This window comes from Lissotriton vulgaris, chromosome 1_1 (genome assembly GCF_964263255.1).
Source record: "Lissotriton vulgaris chromosome 1_1, aLisVul1.2, whole genome shotgun sequence".
Classification (NCBI taxonomy): domain Eukaryota; kingdom Metazoa; phylum Chordata; class Amphibia; order Caudata; family Salamandridae; genus Lissotriton; species Lissotriton vulgaris.
Window position 1 is genome coordinate 419,466,757 of NC_141685.1, and position 18,900 is coordinate 419,485,656.

An 18,900-nucleotide genomic window follows, 5' to 3' on the forward strand; every position below is an offset into this window, starting at 1 on the left:
CCATTTTGCCTTTGGGCTACTTTTATAGATATTTTTCATGTAAACTGGTCGCTAGGCTCCTAATGTGTCCCTGGCACACTGAACCACTTTGCCTTTCATGCACCCCTACAACCAACAGATTTACTTCTCTGATGGCTTTAAATGCTCTAGATTGACTGCCCACTGAATGTCTTTTGCATACAGGAGTAGTGAGCCCAGCCACGGATGGTGGCAATGCGGAAGCGTCAATACAATGGGAGGCTCTGCCCGAGGTCCCATGAGCCAAGGATTCACAGACTCACTTGGTATTCTGGAATATTGCTGGCATAAGTACAAAACTGTTGGATAATAACTAGTTTAATTAATCTCATATTTTAACATTATAATGGTACAGGAAACTTGGACCTTGGCAGACATTATTTGGGATGGGTTTGAAACTTTTTCTATACCTGCTACTTGTTCTGTTGGGGGTGGAGCCCGGAGTGGTTTGGCCATTATGGTCCACTTTTCTAAACTGTTCTAGGTCATTCCAATTGCCAACAAGCACCCTTGAACCAAAATTCTATGGGTAGTTCTTCTGTATATGTTTAAGTGTTTTCTGGTAAATTTTGATACTTCTATAGTGGAATTGGGCTGCGAAATTGATGTTTTTATTCTATGTTTTGCAAATATTAAGAAACTGGCATGCTGTGCTGTTCATGACTTTAACATGATAATTGGGGTCGATTTTAATTCAAAACTAGGTAATATTGTAACTCAAAGCCCTTTTTTAGCATCTGATAATACCAGCATGTCCAGAGAGAGAGATCCAAAAAGCCAGAAGCGGGTACGCAATTTTATTACTTTTAACCACCATAATCTGGTTAAAATCATGAGAAACCATCTACTTCTGTAAACTGGGTACAAGATAATATTATTGATTGCATAGTCATCTTTAGGGGTATGGTTGATTATGGTAACACTAGAGATACTGTTGAAAGTGGTTTCAGTGACCACAATCCCAGCAAATGAGTACTTTACCTGCTGGTTAGTTCTTAAGTCTCTATATGTAAAGCTGTGACTGACAAACCCCTAAAGATAAGGGATTTAGACTTAGGTGTCAGGCTGTAAACATTACCACCTTGTTAACCATCACTGTAAGCACTAACCTTGGCCTGATCCTCCATTATCTGTTAACAGATAACTATGCTGCATTTCATACTATTGAGGCATTTGCAAAACTACATTTATCTATTAAGGCTATCCTATATCACCCTGCCAAACCAGCTAAATCTACTCAGCCAGGTTGGTTCGACAAGGAATGCATGTTAGCCAACCACCATTTGTGCTTTGCTCCTAACTGCAGCCCTAGAAACAAGACTGTCATAGCTAAAGCAATATCCAATTCCAAAATGGCTTAAAAAAACAGGAAGCAGTCACTCAAGGATAAAATATGGGAAGATCTGATAAGAACCTGCAATGAAAAGGATATAAAGGGCTTTTGGAACTTTGTGAACAAGAGCAAGCCAAGGACTGGTAAAACCAAAGGGTTATGGACTAACATTAGCGCAGACAGCTGGGTTAAACATTTCACACAAATCTACTCTGATTTGTTAGACTATCCCCCAATTTTCCCTTGATATTAGATTTGATCTTGAAGAAGTAATCACAGCAATATCCACTAGCCCATCTAGAAAGGCACTCAGTACCCAGTGGGGTTCTAGTGGATCTTTAACAGGAGAATCTTGCTTTATGGGACCCCATAATAACCAGTGCTCTGAACACTGTAGTACTCTGTAAGATTCCTATCTCTTACCAGACTTCCATTTTAGTCCAAGTCTTCAAGAAAAGTAATATGCAAGATCCTTGTTGTAACCAATATCATTGTTAGACTTTGTAGTGAAAGCAGTAGGGTGTATTATTCTTCACAGGTAGACACTTGGGCACATCAGTCTGGCATCTTTAGGAAGGTGAAATATGGATTTAGATAGAAACTGGTGACGCAAGAGCAGTGTCTAAGTCTTATTCTGATCATCAGAAAATACACAATTGTCAAAAAGGACTCACTTTTCTTTACATCTATATACCTAACTAGAGCTTTAGACCATGTGCATCATTCCAAATTATGGACACAGACTGTGGTATGCGTCTTACATGCATTACCTTGATAAAAGAAAAAAAGAAAAAGGGAAGGTCCAGAGGTCCTGGATCTGGATATTGATTCCTATTGTAGTGGAGAAACTATGCTCAAGGCTCTAGACCTTTCCATCCTCAAAATGATCAGTGAAAATGAAAGCACACACTTGTGTTTCTCTTTCTCTCGCAATCAAGTTCAATCAAAAGGGTTACTTGGCAACACAAACATTGATCATTGACTATTTGAATTGAAGATTTTTATTGGCAACAGCCACTTTATTATTTCATATGTACAAAAAAGTCCATGTTTGTTGGAGAAATGGAACAGCCGACACATGTTTTGCCCTTCATGGAGATTTTAGCCAGGGCTTTCTCAAGGCTGCAAGATAGGAATTACATTAAGTTCCTAATTTAACAGCACAGCGGAAAGACAAAGAGCGATGCCACCAAAAACTTGCTATATGAAAATTAAAGTTGTGCTGTTCCTGAATGATCTAGAATTGAGCAATATACAAAGGACAGTAGGCTACAGTGTCAAAGAGATGGGAATCCATTTATTTGGAATGTAATGCCCTCACACACCCAGTTGATTATCATGCTTCATGATCGGGCTGCTCCTCGTCTGGCCGGCGCTGCAATACCTGACGGGCTCCCAATGAGAGGCACTTTGGCGGAGATCTTTTTCCAATAGCCTTTGGTGCCGTGGGGGTGAGAGATTTAGTGAGTGTAGATGAATAAGGCTAGAGGCTATTCGTCGGGACCTGCAGTTAAAAAACTATCTACACTAAGGTGGACTGGAAAACAATAATGAATTCATGTTTGGGATTTAAACCACCATGACCTACGCTGTCTAATGGCTGGTAGTACTGGTTCTACCCTAATTGGGATATGCTACTGCTTCATCAATCCTCAGCAGGGCAAGAAATAAGGAACTTCCCCATATAGTTTGCGTAGTACGCAATGTATTCAAGGACCTACCCACTGCTGTTGATAGTTTTTTAACTTTAGGTCATGACTAATCGCCTCTAGACTTGTAGAATTGCGAAGAAACATGTTGACCAACCACATGGAAGAGCGCCACACCTAAGACATTAACTTAGCCCCTTCCGTGCGGCCGCGATTTTCCCCGTGTGCGGCCGCCGGCAGAACACGGGCGGGCCATGACGAACCCCAGCCGTCATCAGCACACGAGCACTGTAGTGCATGACAGCTGGGGTTCGTCACCAGCATGGAAGGGGTTAGTATTGCGCCTTTACTCCATATTTTAATCAGGGTAGGATACACCACAGTTAAAGTTATTTTTGCTGGTACTCCCAATCCTGTTTTTAACTCACATATACATCACACACCACTTATTCATCTACACTCACTAAATCTCTCACCCCCAAAGCACCAAACGGCTATTTGGAAAAAGATCTCTGCCAAACTGCCCCTCATCGCAAGCCCGTCAGGCATTGCAGCGTGGCCAGACGAGGAGCAGCTCAATGATGAAGCATGACACCCAACTGGGTGTGAGGGCATTACATTCAAAGGAAATGGATTCCCATCTCTTTGACTTTGTGGCCTACTGTCCTTTATATTTATTTATTTTATTTATTTATTTATTTATTTTAACGATTTGTACAGCGCATGGTGACCCGAGGGCATCCCCGCGCTAAAATCTTGAAGGCGAACCTGAGGGCAGACAGGGGGGAAATTTTTTTATTTAGGGAACAGTAACGTTTTCAGCTTCTTCCTGAACCGCAGGTGATTGGATTCCAGTCGGAGGGTACGGGGGAGGGCGTTCCATCTCGTGGAGGCATTGATTGAGAAGCGGCGGCCACCTGAGCGTGTCTTTCTATGCCTAGGGACGTTGGCCAGATTCTCGTTTTCCGAGCGGAGGGACCTGGAGACTTTGTAAGGGGTAACCAGGTTTCTTAAGATGTTTGGGCCGGAACCGTTAAGCAGCTTATGGGCAGTGCAGAGGGTCTTGAAGTCGACCCTTTGGCGGATGGGAAGCCAGTGGAGGTCCTGGATTGCATGCCTGGCTGATGCTCTAGATGGGAGATTCCAGAGTAGCCGGGCGGCTGCGTTCTGCGTTCGCTGGAGTTTGGCGAGGGTCGATTCTGGTGCTCCGAGGTATATCATGTTACAGTAGTCCAGCCTTGCGAGCACCAGTCCCTGAACTAGGAGTTTCCTAGATAGTGGCGGGAGGAGGGGAATAATCTTCCTGATGGAGCGCATTAGGCCAAAACAGGTCCCTGCTGTCTTGGTGGCTTGAGTCTTAAGTGATAGTTCGGGCTCTAGCCAGACCCCTAGGGTTTTGATTTCCTGTTTCGGGGTGGGGATTTCTCCGAAAACATCTGGCCAGACCGAGGGAGGGATGGTGGACCACTGCTTGCCCAGAAGCATGACCTCAGTCTTGGACCCATTTAATTTGAGTGCTGATTCGCACATCCAGGTGTGTATATTTTTAAGGCAGTTTTGAAGATTGTCCGGGTGTTTGTCCAACTGGGAGAGTGAGACGACTAGCTGGGTGTCGTCGGCATAGCTAACTATTTTAATCCCAAAGGGGGTGACAACATCTTCAAGGGGGGCCATGTATACATTAAATAGGGTTGGACTTAATGAGGACCCCTGGGGGACTCCGCTCGTGAGGGGGAGGGTGGCAGAGTGGAATTCGCCATCCCACACCTGGTACGATCGCCCTGAGAGGAAGGACTCTATCCACTTGAGCGCTGAGTTTGCAATCCCTGCAGCAGCTAGCCGATGGAGAAGGACACGATGGTTAACTGTGTCGAAGGCTGCGCTTAGGTCCAGGAGGATCACTGCCACTGATCCTCCTGAATCCAGGATGCATCTCGCCTCCTCGATGACAGCGAGGAGGGCGGAGTCCGTGCCATGACCTGGGCGAAAACCCGTCTGGGACTGCCGTAAGATGTTATTGGCTTCCAGGTAGCGTGACAATTGGCCATTGACCAGTTTCTCAGCCATCTTACTGGTACCAGGGAGGAGAGAAATAGGTCTGTAGTTCGCCATGTCGGCAGGGTCGAGCTGGGGTTTTTTAAGAAGTGCCTTGACAATTGCACATTTCCAGCTAGGGGGGACCGAGCCTTGGGAGAGTGATGTATTTATGATCTCCGTGATTGTGGGAACTACGACTGGGGCAATGGTTTTAAGGAATCTGATCGGGACGGGGTCTAACGGGGATCCACTTTTCAATTTGGTTAAGGTGGATTCTACCTCGTCTCTGGTTACTGTTCTGAAGGAGGTGAGCTGAGGGAGCGTGCTGTTTACTGCATAATCAGAGATATTGCTCAATTCTAGATCATTCTGGAACGACACAACTTTAATTTTCATATTGCATTTGGGCAACTGTGCTGGACCTTATGTATAAAAGCCCTTTTTCCATCTATTTGTTAATACCAAAAACGTGCTCCCAGTGAGAAAATGTGATTAAAAAATATGATTAATAATTATATTTTAATATTGATTTTTGTTATTCTTTACAAAAGTTGAAAGACAACAGTGATGTGACCATGGTAGGTAATGAAAAGAATAGTCCAAATAGCAAAAGAGAGTTCTGTAAGCGGTACAGAAAGAAGAGAGAGAGGGACCAGATCTGCAAAAAGAGGTAAAGCAGATAGAGAAATAGATCAAAAGAGAGGTATCAATTCAGTAGAAAATGCTACTAGAAAGGGACCCATGGTCATACTGTTGGTCTCATAAGAGAATAGTTATCTTCAGACATGATACACAATAAGAAAGTAAATACATGTAGCATAGTAACATAAAACATGATACCAAGGGTTATCCTAAGAAATAACAAAGCTTAATACCTAATTATCGTATTCTATAATCGAACAGTCAGCGAATTCATGTACACATTAACATCAGCAGGTCTGCAAAGAAGAAATATAGTAGATAAAAAGATGGATCAAAAAGTAGTATTAATTCAGTAGGGGGCACAAGATCATGCTGGCATTAATAGCCTTTGCGCACAATCATAGTATGTATGGATACAAGTGGATAAATAGATCACATCAAATCTAACATCATGTGTGGATGAAGTTAAACAGAGAGATTGTGACGTGTTAATTTAAAAACGGGGAGATGGGATAAAGACTGAGCGCAAGCAATGTCAGAATGCAGTGTATTTAGCAAAACTAAAAGCAAAATCTAGCAAGTAGTTGAGTAGGTAACTGAATCTACCGAACGGATGAATAAGGGAGGAGCTTAAAGTTGGGAACACGGAGCATAGGATAGCTTACATTAAAAACCAATTTGGAGATAATCCCATGTAGTGGCGATCCAGCGATGTACCAATGTAGTTGTATATCGCCATCTTTAGATAGTGCATTCAGGTTTACAAAGATCTGGAAGTGACAGGATCAGAGTCAACCAAGGGTCCGAAGAAAAAGTGAAACCGGAGGAGAAAAGGTAAGAGACGGTGGCGTAACAAACGCCCTCGCAGCCCCCGCAGTGCGGGCGTGGGGCCAACTCTCTTCAGTAAATGAAGAGGGCCCCCTCAGCTCTTCAGTGAGAGCTGTGAGAGAGGCTTGTGCTAAAGCAAGCCTCTCTCCCTCAAAAGCAGGTGTAGGCTGCCTGCAGCCTGCTCTGAGCCCCTCGCACTGACTGAAGAGAAACAATGTAACAACTTACATTGTTTCTCTTCAGTGAGAGCCCGGCCCAGAAAAAGGATGGAGGTGGGGGCCCAGAGACAGCATTCCTCACAGGGCTCTGCTCCTCTGAGAAGAGACAAGGGCAAGGATGGGATGGGGGCCCCAGAGACAGCATTCTCCAGGGCAATGCTCATATGAGAAGGGATGAGGCAGCAAAATGGTGCCCTCAGGTAAGCACTCTTGTTAGAACGCACCATGTGGGCGTCTGCAGGGGAGGTAAGGGGGGGCAGTTGCCCCCCCCTGGATCGCCAGTGTGTCTGGGGTGGGCCCAGTCAGGGCCGGCCCTACTCCATCATGCTTTTGAAATGGCACCATTGTTCCAGGTGGCAGCCTCCTCCATTGTGTGGGAAGGGTACAAGGAGGTGGCCGAGAAGGTTGCAAGGCAGAGGTGGAGTAGGGTACTAAGGCAAAGAGAAGAAGGGCGCAAGGAAGAGAGGAGAAGGGTGCAAGGTAGAGAAGGGTGCAAATCAGAGGGGAGAAGGGTGCAAGGCAGAGGGGAGAAGGGTGCAAGGCAGAGGGGGAGAAGGGTGCAAGGCAGAGTGGAGAAGGGTGCAAGGCAGAGGGGAGAAGGGTACAAGGCAGAGGGGAGAAGGTTGCAAGGCATAGAGGAGAAGGGTGCAAGGCAGAGAGGAGAAGGGTGCAAGGTGGAGGGGAGAAGGGTCAAGGCAGAGGTGAGAAGGGTGCAATGGGAGGGGGAGAAGGGTCCAAGGCAGAGGGGAAAAGGGTGCAAGGCAGAGGGGAGAAGGGTGCAAGGCAGAGGGGAGAAGGGTGCAAGGCAGAGAGGAGAAGGGTGCAAGGCAGAGAGGAGAAGGGTGCAAGGCAGGGGAGAAGAAGGGTGCAAGGCAGAGCGTAGAAGGGTGCAAAGCAGAGGGAAGAAGAGTGCAAGGCAGAGGGGAGAATGGTGCAAGGCAGAGGGGAGAATGGTGCAAGGTAGAAAAGGGTGCAAGGCGGATGTGGAGTAGGGTGCAAGGCAGGGGGGAGAAGGGTGCAAGGCAGAGGGGATAAGGGTGCAAGGCAGAGGGGAGAAGGGTGCAAGGCAGAGGTGATAAGGGTGCAAGGCAGAGGGGAGAAGGGTAAAAGGTAGAGAAGGGTGCAAAGCAGAGGGAAGAAGGTTACAAGGCAGAGGGTAGAAGGGTACAAGGCAGAGGGGAGAAGGGTGCAAGGTAGAGAGGAGAAGGGTACAAGGTAGAGGGGAGAAGGGTGCAAGGCAGAGGGGAGAAGGGTGCAAGGCAGAAAGGAGAAGGGTTCAAGGTAGAGAACGGTGCAAGGCAGAGGGAAGAAGGGTGCAAGGCAGAGAGGAGAAGGGTGCAAGGTGAGGGGAGAACGGTGAAAGGCAAAGGGGAGAAGAGTGCAATGGGAAGGGGAGAAGGGTGCAATGGGGAGGGGAGAAGGGTGCAAGGCAGAGAGGAGAAGGGTGCAAGGTAAAGAAGGGTGCAAGGCAGAGGGGAGAAGGGTGCAAGGCAGAGGGGAGAAGGGTGCAAGGCAGAGAGGAGAAGGGTGCAAGGCAGAGGGGAGAAGGGTGCAATGCTGAGAGGAGAAGAGAAGGGTGCAAGGCAGAGGGGAGAAGGGTGCAAGGCAGAGGGGAGAAGCATGCAAGGCAGAGGGGAGAAGGGTATAAGGTAGAGAAGGGTTCAAGGCAGAGGGGAGAAGGGTGCAAGGCAGAGGGTAGAAGGGTACAAGGCAGAGGGGAGAAGGGTGCAAGGTAGAGAGGAGAAGGGTACAAGGTAGAGGGGAAAAGGGTGCAAGGCAGAGGGGAGAAGGGTGCAAGGCAGAGAGGAGAAGGGTTAAAGGTAGAGAAGGGTGCAAGGCAGAGGGAAGAAGGGTGCAAGGCAGAGAGGAGAAGGGTGCAAGGTGGAGAGGAGAAGGGTGCAAGGCAGAGGGGAGAATGGTGCAACGGGGAGGGGGAGAAGAGTGCAAGGCGGAGGGGAGAAGGGTGAAAGGCAGAGGGGAGAAGAGTGTAATGGGGAGGGGAGAAGGGTGCAATGGGGAGGGTAGAAAGGTGCAAGGCAGAGAGGAGAAGAGTGCAAGGTAGAGAAGGGTGCAGGGCAGAGGGGAGAAGGGTGCAAGGCAGAGAGGAGAAGGGTGCAAGGCAGAGGGGAGAAGAGTGCAAGGGGGAGGGGAGAATGGTGCAAGGCAGAGGGGAGAATGGTGCAAGGCAGAGGGGAGAATGGTGCAAGGTAGAAAAGGGTGCAAGGCGGAGGTGGAGTATGGTACAAGGGGGAGGGGGAGAAGGGTGCAAGGGGGAGGGGAGAAGGGTGCAAGGGGGATGGTGATGAAGTTAAAAATGTGCCCCCCTGTAAACATTTCTGTGGACGCCCATGGCAACGCATGCTACTTTGTGAGAGAGAGTGGGAGAGAGTGGAGAGAGAGTGGAGAGAGAGAGTGAGTGGAGAGAGAGAGTGGAGAGAGAGAGAGGAGAGAGAGGGAGTGGAGAGAGAGAGTTTAGAGAGAGAGTTTAGAGAGAGAGTTTAGAGAGAGTGGAGAGAGAGACGTTGGAGAGAAAGTGGAGAGAGAGTAGAGAGAGTGAAGGGAGTGAGAGAGTGGAGAGAGAGTGAGAGGGGAGAGAGAGTAGAGAGAGTGGAGAAACAGCGGAGAGAGACAGTGGAGAGAGAGCAGAGAGAGAGAGTGGAGAGAGAGTGGAGATAGACAGTGGAGAGAAAGAGTGTGGAGAGAGAGATTGGAGAGAGAGAGAGTAGAGAGAAAGAGAAGAGAGAAAGAGTAGAGAGAGAGTGGAGAGATAGTAGAGAGAGAGTGGAGAGAGAGACTGGAGAGAGAGAGAGAGTGGAGAGAGAGACAGTGTAGAGAGTGAGTGGAGAGAGAGATTTGAGAGAGAGAGTGGAGAGAGAGTAGAGAGAAAGAGAAGAGAGAAAGAGTGGAGAGAGAGTGGAGAGAGAGTAGAGAGAGAGAGTGGAGAGAGAGCCTGGAGAGAGAGAGAGTTGAGACAGAGAGTGGAGAGAGAGAGAGAGAGAGTGGAGAGAGAGACAGTGGAGAGAGAGTAAATAGAGAGAGTGGAGAGAGAGTGGAGATAGACAGTGGAGAGAAAGAGAGTGGAGAGAGCATGGGGAGACAGTGAAGAGAATGAGTGGAGAGAGAGTGGAGAGAGTGGAGGAAGAGTGGAGAGAGAGAGAGTGGAGAGATTGGAGAGAGAGAGTGGAGAGCGAGAGTGGAGATAGAGTAGAGAGAGAGAGAAGAGAGAGAGAAGAGAGAGAGAGTGGAGAGAGAGTGGAGAGAGAGTAGAGAGAGAGAGAGTGGAGAGAGAGTGGAGAGAGAGAGAGTTGAGAGAGAGAGAGTGCAGAGAGAGAGAGAGTAGATAGACAGAGGAGAGAGTGGAGAGAGAGCGGAGAGAGTGGAGAGAGAGTGTAGCGAGAGAGGAGAGAAAGTGGAGAGATAATGGAAAGAGAGAGAGAGAGTGGAGAGAGAGAGAGAGTGGAGAGAGAGTAGGGAGAGAAAGAGTGGAGAGAGAGTGGAGGATGACAGTGGAGGGAGACAGTGGAGAGAGAGTGGAGAGAGAGAGAGTGAGAGAGAGATAGAGTGGACAGAGTTGAGAGAGAGAATGGAGAGAGAGAGTGGATAGAGAGTAGAGACTGACTGATACAGAGACTGAATACTGACTGACCGAGAGACTGACTGGCTGAGAAACTGACTGAGAGAGAGAGAGAGAGAGAGAGAGACTGGCTGACTGAGAGAGTGACTGACTGACAGAGAGAGAGAGGCTGATTGATAGTGAGACTGTCTGACAGAGAGAGAGAGACTGACTCACTGACAGAGACTGACTGACTGGAGTAGAGAGATACTGACTAACAGAGAGAGATACTGACTAACAGAGAGAGAGACTTAGAGAGAGAGGCAGAGACTGACTGACTGAGAAAGATAGACTGATTGACTGCGAGAGAAACTGACTGACTGAGAGAGAGACAGACTGAGGTAGAGAGAGAAGGACTGACTGAGAGAGACTGACTGACTGGGGGAGAGAGAGACTGACTGGGAGAGAGAGAGAGACTGACTGAGAGAGAGAGAGAGACTAACAGAGAGAGAGACTGAGAGACTGGCTGGCTGAGAGACTGACTGACTGGCTGAGAGAGAGACTGACAGAGAGAGAGACTGACACAGAGAGAGACTGACTGAGAGAGAGACTTACTGACAGAGACTGACAGAGAGAGACTGAGAGACTGACAGAGAAAGAGAGACTGACCGACAGAGAGAGAGAGAGAGAGAGACTGACTGACATAGAGAGACTGACTGAGAGAGAGAGAGAGAGACTCACAGAGAGAGACTGACTGACAGAGAGAGAGAGACTGATAGAGAGAGAGAGACTGACAGAGAGAGTCACTGACTGAGGGAGAGAGAGACTGACTGAGAGAGACTGGCTGACTGGGGGAGAGAGAGAATGACTGACTCATAGAGACTGACAGAGGGAGAGAGAGACTGTCTGGAAGACTGACTGACTGAGAGAGACTGAGAGAGGCTGAGAGAAAGAGACTGACAGAGAGAGGGACTGACAAGAAGAGAGACTGACAGAGAGAGAGAGAGACTGAGAGAGAGACTGACAGAGAGATGGACTGACCGAGAGAGAGACTGACTAAGAGAGAGACTGCCTGAGAGAGAGAGAGACTGCCTGAGAGAGAGAGAGACTGACTGAGAGAGAGACTGACTGAGAGAGAGACTGACTGACAGAGAGAGACTGACTGACAGAGAGAGACTGACAGAGCGAGAGACTGGGACTCTGACAATGAGAGAGACTGACTGACAGAGAGAGAGACTGACTGAGCGAGAGAGAGAGAGAGAGAGAGAATAAGAGAGAGAGACAGAGAGACTGACAGAGAGAGACTGACTGACAGAGAGAGAGAGAGAGACTGACAGAGAGAGAGAGACTGGCTGACTGAGAGAGAGAGACTAACTGACTAGGAGAGAGAGACTAATTGATAGAGAAACTGACAGAGAGAGACTGACTGACAAAAAGGGAGAGACCGATTGACAGAAAGAGAGAGACTGACTGAGAGAGAGACTGACTGACTGAGAGAGACTGACAGAGAGAGAGAGACTGACAGACAGACTGACAGACAGAGGGACGGACAGGGAGAGAGACTGACTGAGAGAGAGAGACTGAGAGAGAGACTGACAGAGAGAGGGACTGACTGAGAGAGACTGACAGAGAGAGAGGGAGATCGACTGACTGACAGACTGACAGAGAGAGAGAGAGAGAGACTGACTGACTGACAGACTGACTGACTGAGAGAGACTGACTGTCTGAGAGAGACTGACTGACTGAGAGAGACTGAATGACAGAGAGAGATAGACTGACTGACTGAGAGAGAGAAAGACTGACTGACTGAGAAAGAGACCGACTGACTGACAGACTGACAGAGAGAGAAAGAGACTGACTGACTGACATACTGATTTACTGAGAGAGACTGACTGACTGAGAGAGACTGAATGACAGAGAGAGATATAATGACTGACTGAGAGAGAGAGACAGACTGACTGAAAGAGAGAGACTGACTGACTGAGAGAGAGAGAGAGAGACTGTGAAGGAATTGGGGTCAAAGTGTATATGAAGCTATGCAATGCCTCTTAAATTGCTATTGTCTACTAATAAAAATGTATTATCAAAATGTGCTCTTTGTAGTTACATCTGCTTTTGAAATACAGCATTGTCGCATTGTCTAATGTTTTAAAACGGAAACGAGAAGGAGCAGTGGATGCATTTTTGTCAAAGCTTAACGATGAGTGGGCCCGATGTTGTATATCATGACAGGAGTCTGAATCAGGAAACCCACCTAAAATTGGGCTAACTTCCCCGGCGTATTGATGGCAGGTACCCTGTAATGAATGAACCACCACCTATGATAGCCTGCTGGCAGACTAAGCCCAACCATTGACTCCACCATCCAGTGTTAATTATAACGGCTGTATTGGTGACAGTGGCGTAACAATCCCCTGCAGTATGGCGGGTTGTTGGCCTGAGAGCTCTAGACTGGCACAGAGGATAGGAGGGGGGCCCCTCCATGTAGTTTGCAGGGGGGCCCCCTCAAGTTTCTTTACACCACTGGTGAGAGAACATATGTCTGAAGACTGATGTGTTTTATACATGCATTACATTGTGGGGATGCACTGATGAGGGAGTGCACCAATGTATTTGGGCTATCTCAAGATGTGTACCAGGGCTCTGTCTTGGCATCGATCTTGTTGCTTTTGTATTAACATGTTTTGCACAGCACAGGGGAAAGATTTACCTACGGTGTAGTCCAATTACTTTACGAAAACAGCGGAAGTACTGGGCAAACCTTATTTGTTTATATCACGTCCGACCCTTGCTAGAGGAGAAGTTGCTTGAGGTGAAAGAGCTTTTAGTGAGTCTTGTAGCCCCCAATAGAGAGACGAGATGTTAGAAATGTGGTTTCTGGTTGGCTAGGATATACACCTCTGCCAGGCAGAACTCACCACTGTAGGCAGGGCAAGTTTCTGACACACACACCAAAGATAACCTTTGCACACCCTCTAGTAACTTGGCACCAAGTAGGTAAGCTTATCATCAGAGGCAATGTGCAAAGTGTTTGTGCAACACACTCACACAGCAACACAGTGAATACACCACAAAAGAGACTACACAGGATTATGTAAAATTAGACTTCTATATTATACATCCAACAGGACCAAAACAACGTGAATCATAAATACTTTGCAAGTTTTGCAGATTGTTAGGGTAAATCACCTAAGTAGTGCATAAAAAGACAAGGTTTAAATGTTGGAAACGGCATGATTCAGACGTATACTGTGAGAAGTTGGCCTGGCATATGCTGTCCACTAATCTAGTGGGCACCTTGCACCAGTCCAACCACAACTGACATAGATACAAGGCTTAGATCCTTTAGAACCGCTGGGTCCATCAGGAGCCACCCAAGGTATTGACACAGGGGACCCACGGGGGATGCGTGTAGTGTCTAAACACAGCTGTGAATAAATATTAACTTCAATGGGGAAAGTCCCGGTTGGAAAGTTACAGAATAAGGACACTTAGAAGAGGACTTGGAGAAAACCCCTTTAGAACTAGGAGGTTCTAGAGTCAACACCCATGGGAGCACCGGAGTACTCAAGTTACCTCACCCAGGGAAGCCAGGTGCATAAGTGTCTTTTCGTGTCGGGTTTCGTCATCGTTTTCAATGGTGTGCTGCTGAAAAGTGCTGCACGCGACCAAGGGGAAAGTGTCTGGGTGGATCCAAGGGTCGATCAGAGATCTGAAAAACGTAGATGCAGAGGGGACAGAGTCTGGGTCACTTGCTAGATGCCAACCGATGTCGGGTGATTTCAGGTGAAGAAGGTGAAGCTTGACTCTTCCACGAGGACCAGGAGGTTTCGAGGACAACCAGGAGCAGGATTTGAGCTGCCCCAGAATTTTGTCCAGCAGCCGGAGGTAAGACCCGTGTCTGTGGCATCCATTTTGTGATGCTTGGGCTCTTTTAAACTATTGCCGGTTAGGTCAGTGTGTACATGTCTCTCCCTCTAGAAGGGTGGAATTCTACCCTCGGTGCCAGGACTAGCAGGGGTATGATTCTAAAGTGTTTGACACCAAACACAACAAGTTTCCATGCGGTCATTCCAAAGTTAGCATTTACTGTGAGGTTATAATGCACTTAAGAGTGTGTTCATCGGTGAGGGAGAAAATCAGCTGGGTGTGATCGACATAGGTAAAGGAGGTGATGTTGAGTCTACAGTTTCTGACGATGGCTGCAAGAGGGCTATCTAAATGTTGAAGAGGGTGTGGCTTAGGGAGAAGTTCTGATGCACTCCTCAGCTGATCTCTGTGGGTCCTGAGTAAAACAGTAGAAGTATAATTCTCTGTGTTCAGCTGGTGAGGAAGAAGTGGATCCTTTCTAGGTATTTGCTGTGAATGACGGTGCTGTGGAGTCTTGCACAGAGGTTGTAGTGAGAAATGGTGCTAAAGGCGGCCAAGAGGTCCAGAAGCTTGAGGGCTGCAGTTTTGGCTCAGTCGAGGAGGGTGCGGATGTCATCTATAGTGGCGAGGTCTCTGCGCTGTGGTTTCTTTTGAAGCCCAATCGGGAGGGGTCCAGGATGTGGTTTGTTTAGATGAACTCAGAGAGTTGGGCATGTATTGCCTTCTCAATGACTTTGGCTGGGAAGAGGGGGTAGAGAGATGGGTCTACAGTTCTTGAGGGCCGTTGAGTTGGCAGTAAGTGGTTGATCTCTGCATGTTTCCAGTCTTCAGGGAAGGTGGCGTACTCGATGGAGCAGTTGATGGTACTGCAGAGTTCAGGGGCGATGGAGGTACTGGCTTTGTTGAAGATAGAGGAGGAGGCTCCGGAGTGGATGTTCTTCATGGTCCTGAGGGTGTTTTCAGAGGTGAGAGTGGTGTAGATGGGCATGGTCTGGAGCCATTGGATGTGGTGGTTGCGGGTGCAGTGGGTGGGTCTTGAGTTGCAATTCTGTCATAGACCTCCTTGATCTTATGTGGAAGAAGGTGGTGATGTTGTCGCAGATGTCTTTGGAAGGGGGGAATATCTGCTGTCAGCGTCCTTTGTTTAGTAAATTCTTTGAACACGGTGAAGAGTTCTTTGCTGTTTTGTATATTGGCATGATGCATTTCTGTATGGCAGTCTTGTTTGTTGTTCTGATGAGGTGGTGGTGTGCGGTGATGATGGTTTTGAAAGCTGCATGGTCTGCCAAGATATTGCTGCTCCTCCATTTTTTCTCAAGCCATCTGATTATGCACCTGGACTCTTGGAGGGTGGAAGACAATCAGCTGGCTTTCTTGGAGGGCTACTTGCCTGAGGGTTTCCTGAGGGGAGCCAGTGTGTTGGCGCAGTTGAAGATCCATTGGTGGAGGTTGCATGCTGAGGCATGGGCATCCATTGATGTCGATGGGCTGGGGTTTGCTGATGCAGTGATTGTGCTCAGGAATAGCCCACCCTTATGACCACAGCTTCGGCTGGTGAGAAGATGGGGCTGGTCTCAGGATTATGTTGTAGAAGGAATCCCTGGTAGTCAAGGTGACACGGGCTCCCTACTCAATGGCTTTCCTTGGCACTGTGTAATCAGCTAAAGTACAGAGCAGTGATTTTGATCTGCCCAGAGCATGATTTGTGGCAGGATGAAGCGAGGAGCTGTTTATCACAGCTGCTCAAGAAGCCCGCTACTGCCGGACACCCAAGAGGCAGAATCCCACAGCAGAGAGGCTTGAAGGCAATCTTTTATGGGTATGAGATTACACGAACAAGGGGCAAGCCGACAAGCCCTTGGAGAACACTTGTGCCACAAAGAAATCAGCAAAAACAACAGGTGATGGACCGAATGTGGATCAATGTCACACACTCAACCCAGTCCAAAGATCTGGGCCCAAATCCATCGTTTTTTTGCACTCCACACCACCCCGGGTTAGACAATGGCGATATGCAAATCAGCTCAGACCCTGTGCCCCATGGGAACAGTCCAGTCCGAACTACAAAAGCCATGTCCTTCCCAGAACGGAATCAAGCATCCGAGGACCGGACCGGTTTCGAGGTAACACCTCTCATCAGCCCGGCTAGCTTGACTCCAGTGGTGTGGAGTGCCTGGGACCCACGTCTGGGCATCCCCAGCGCACTTAGGGCGGAATTTGCAGAAACAACAGGTGATGGACCGAATGTGGATCAATGTCACACACTCAACCCAGTCCAAAGATCTGGGCCCAAATCCATCGTTTTTTTGCACTCCACACCACCCCGGGTTAGACAATGGCGATATGCAAATCAGCCCTGACCCTGTGCCCCATGGGAACAGTCCAGTCCGAACTACAAAAGCCATGTCCTTCCCAGAACGGAATCAAGCATCCGAGGACCGGACCGGTTTTGAGGTAACACCTCTCATCAGCCCGGCTAGCTTGACTCCAGTGGTGTGGAGTGCCTGGGACCCACGTCTGGGCACCCCCAGCGCACTTAGGGCGGAATTTGCAAAAACAACAGGTGATGGACCGAATGTGGATCAATGTCACACACTCAACCCAGTCCAAAGATCTGGGCCCAAATCCATCGTTTTTTTGCACTCCACACCACCCCGGGTTAGACAATGGCGATATGCAAATCAGCTCTGACCCTGTGCCCCATGGGAACAGTCCACTCCGAACTACAAAAGCCATGTCCTTCCCAGAACGGAATCAAGCATCCGAGGACCGGACCGGTTTCGAGGTAACACCTCTCATCAGCCCGGCTAGCTTGACTCCAGTGGTGTGGAGTGCCTGGGACCCACGTCTGGGCATCCCCAGCGCACTTAGGGCGGAATTTGCAAAAACAACAGGTTATGGACCGAATGTGGATCAATGTCACACACTCAACCCAGTCCAAAGATCTGGGCCCAAATCCATCGTTTTTTGGACTCCACACCACCCCGGGTTAGACAATGGCGATATGCAAATCAGCTCTGACCCTGTGCCCCATGGGAACAGTCCAGTCCAAACTACAAAAGCCATGTCCTTCCCAGAACGGAATCAAGCATCCGAGGACCGGACCGGTTTCGAGGTAACACCTCTCATCAGCCCGGCTAGCTTGACTCCAGTGGTGTGGAGTGCCTGGGACCCACGTCTGGGCATCCCCAGCGCACTTAGGGCGGAATTTGCAAAAACAACAGGTGATGGACCGAATGTGGATCAATGTCACACACTCAACCCAGTCCAAAGATCACACAGCAGTCCTCTAGAAGTGTGCAGAGTGTAGACCCATTAGCATCTGGTTACAAGTCCCATTCAGTGTCTATAAATATGGGGTCAGAGACGCAGTACTTATACTCTAAAATGTATTTGATGAAGCAGTGACTTCAAAGGAACCTTTAGAAGTGTGCAACAATTCCTTTCAGTCCAACCCTGGTTCCAGATGAACAGTAAGGGGGAAAGTAGCCCTTTGTGTGATGCAGAACACAACCTATGCACATGTTTAAGTGTGAACCACCTCTCCCTCTCCTATCTCAGGAAGACTATCAGTATGCAGATGAATGCAGATATATCCCCTGTCACACCCAGCCCTTCCTGTGTTGTGGCTGTGGAAAGTATGCACAAAGCGTAGCTGTCACCCAGCCCAGAAGTGTATTGGAGTCAGGCTGCAGTTTGTTACTACCGGAACTGACCACACATAAAAGGACATGTCCTACCTTTTACCTACACATAACCCTGATCATAGGGCTACCTAGGTCCTACCTTAGGGGTGACTTTTGTGTAAAAAAGGGGAGTTTAAAGCTTGCCAAGTAGTTTTAACCACCAAGTTGAAGTGGCAGCAAACTGTTCACACAGGCCCTGCAATGGCAGGCCTGTGATAGGTTTGAAAGGCTATTTCTGTGGGAGGCACAAGCAGTGCTTTAGGCACACCAGTAGCATTTAATTCAGAGGCCCAGGGTATATGGTACACCACTTTACAAGCAACGTAAAATAAATCAAATATGTCAACCAGGTGTAAACCAATCATACAATATTTGCTATCAAGTACATGTTGGAGTCCTTTTGGTGTCTCTGAAATCAGGATGGTATCGCCCGCAAAAAGTAGTGTACGTGCTGGATTTCCAAAAATCTTTTGGGAGTCTTGGCCACATTGTTGCAATGATCCACAACATCATTGACATAGAGGGAGAATAGAGTTGGTGCCATCACACTCCCTGTCTCACTCCTCTCCTAATGGGTATCTGTTCTGTAAAAGTACCTTGTTATCCCCAAAGTAACATGGCAACATGATTCTGATATAACCTAATTATCTGGGTCAGAATCTCTTCTGGGACACCCGGGGTCTTTATTGTTGTTCACATAAGTTCTCTCTGGACATTATCGAGTGCCACCTTTAGACCAATGAATGCTTTGTAAACATGTCCCTCCTTAATCTCTGTATATTGCCATAGCATGCACATAAGTCTAAACGCCTGATCGAGAAGTAAGTCTCCCGTGAATCAGAGACCCTTGATGTGCACAGAGGTTTCTCTGCTCCATTTACTCTGGTGTGTGTGTTCCCTACCAGCCTCAGGAATGTGAGAAATCCACATAACCTGTCTGTGTGTTTGCAGTCCTCACCTCTTAGTAGCCTTTCTGAGCATGTGGCACTTAACTCCTGGCAAGGGCTGGGCCCATCTACCGCTACAAGGGTAGCAGTTAGTGCAGCCCTCCGAGTCTAAAAAGACC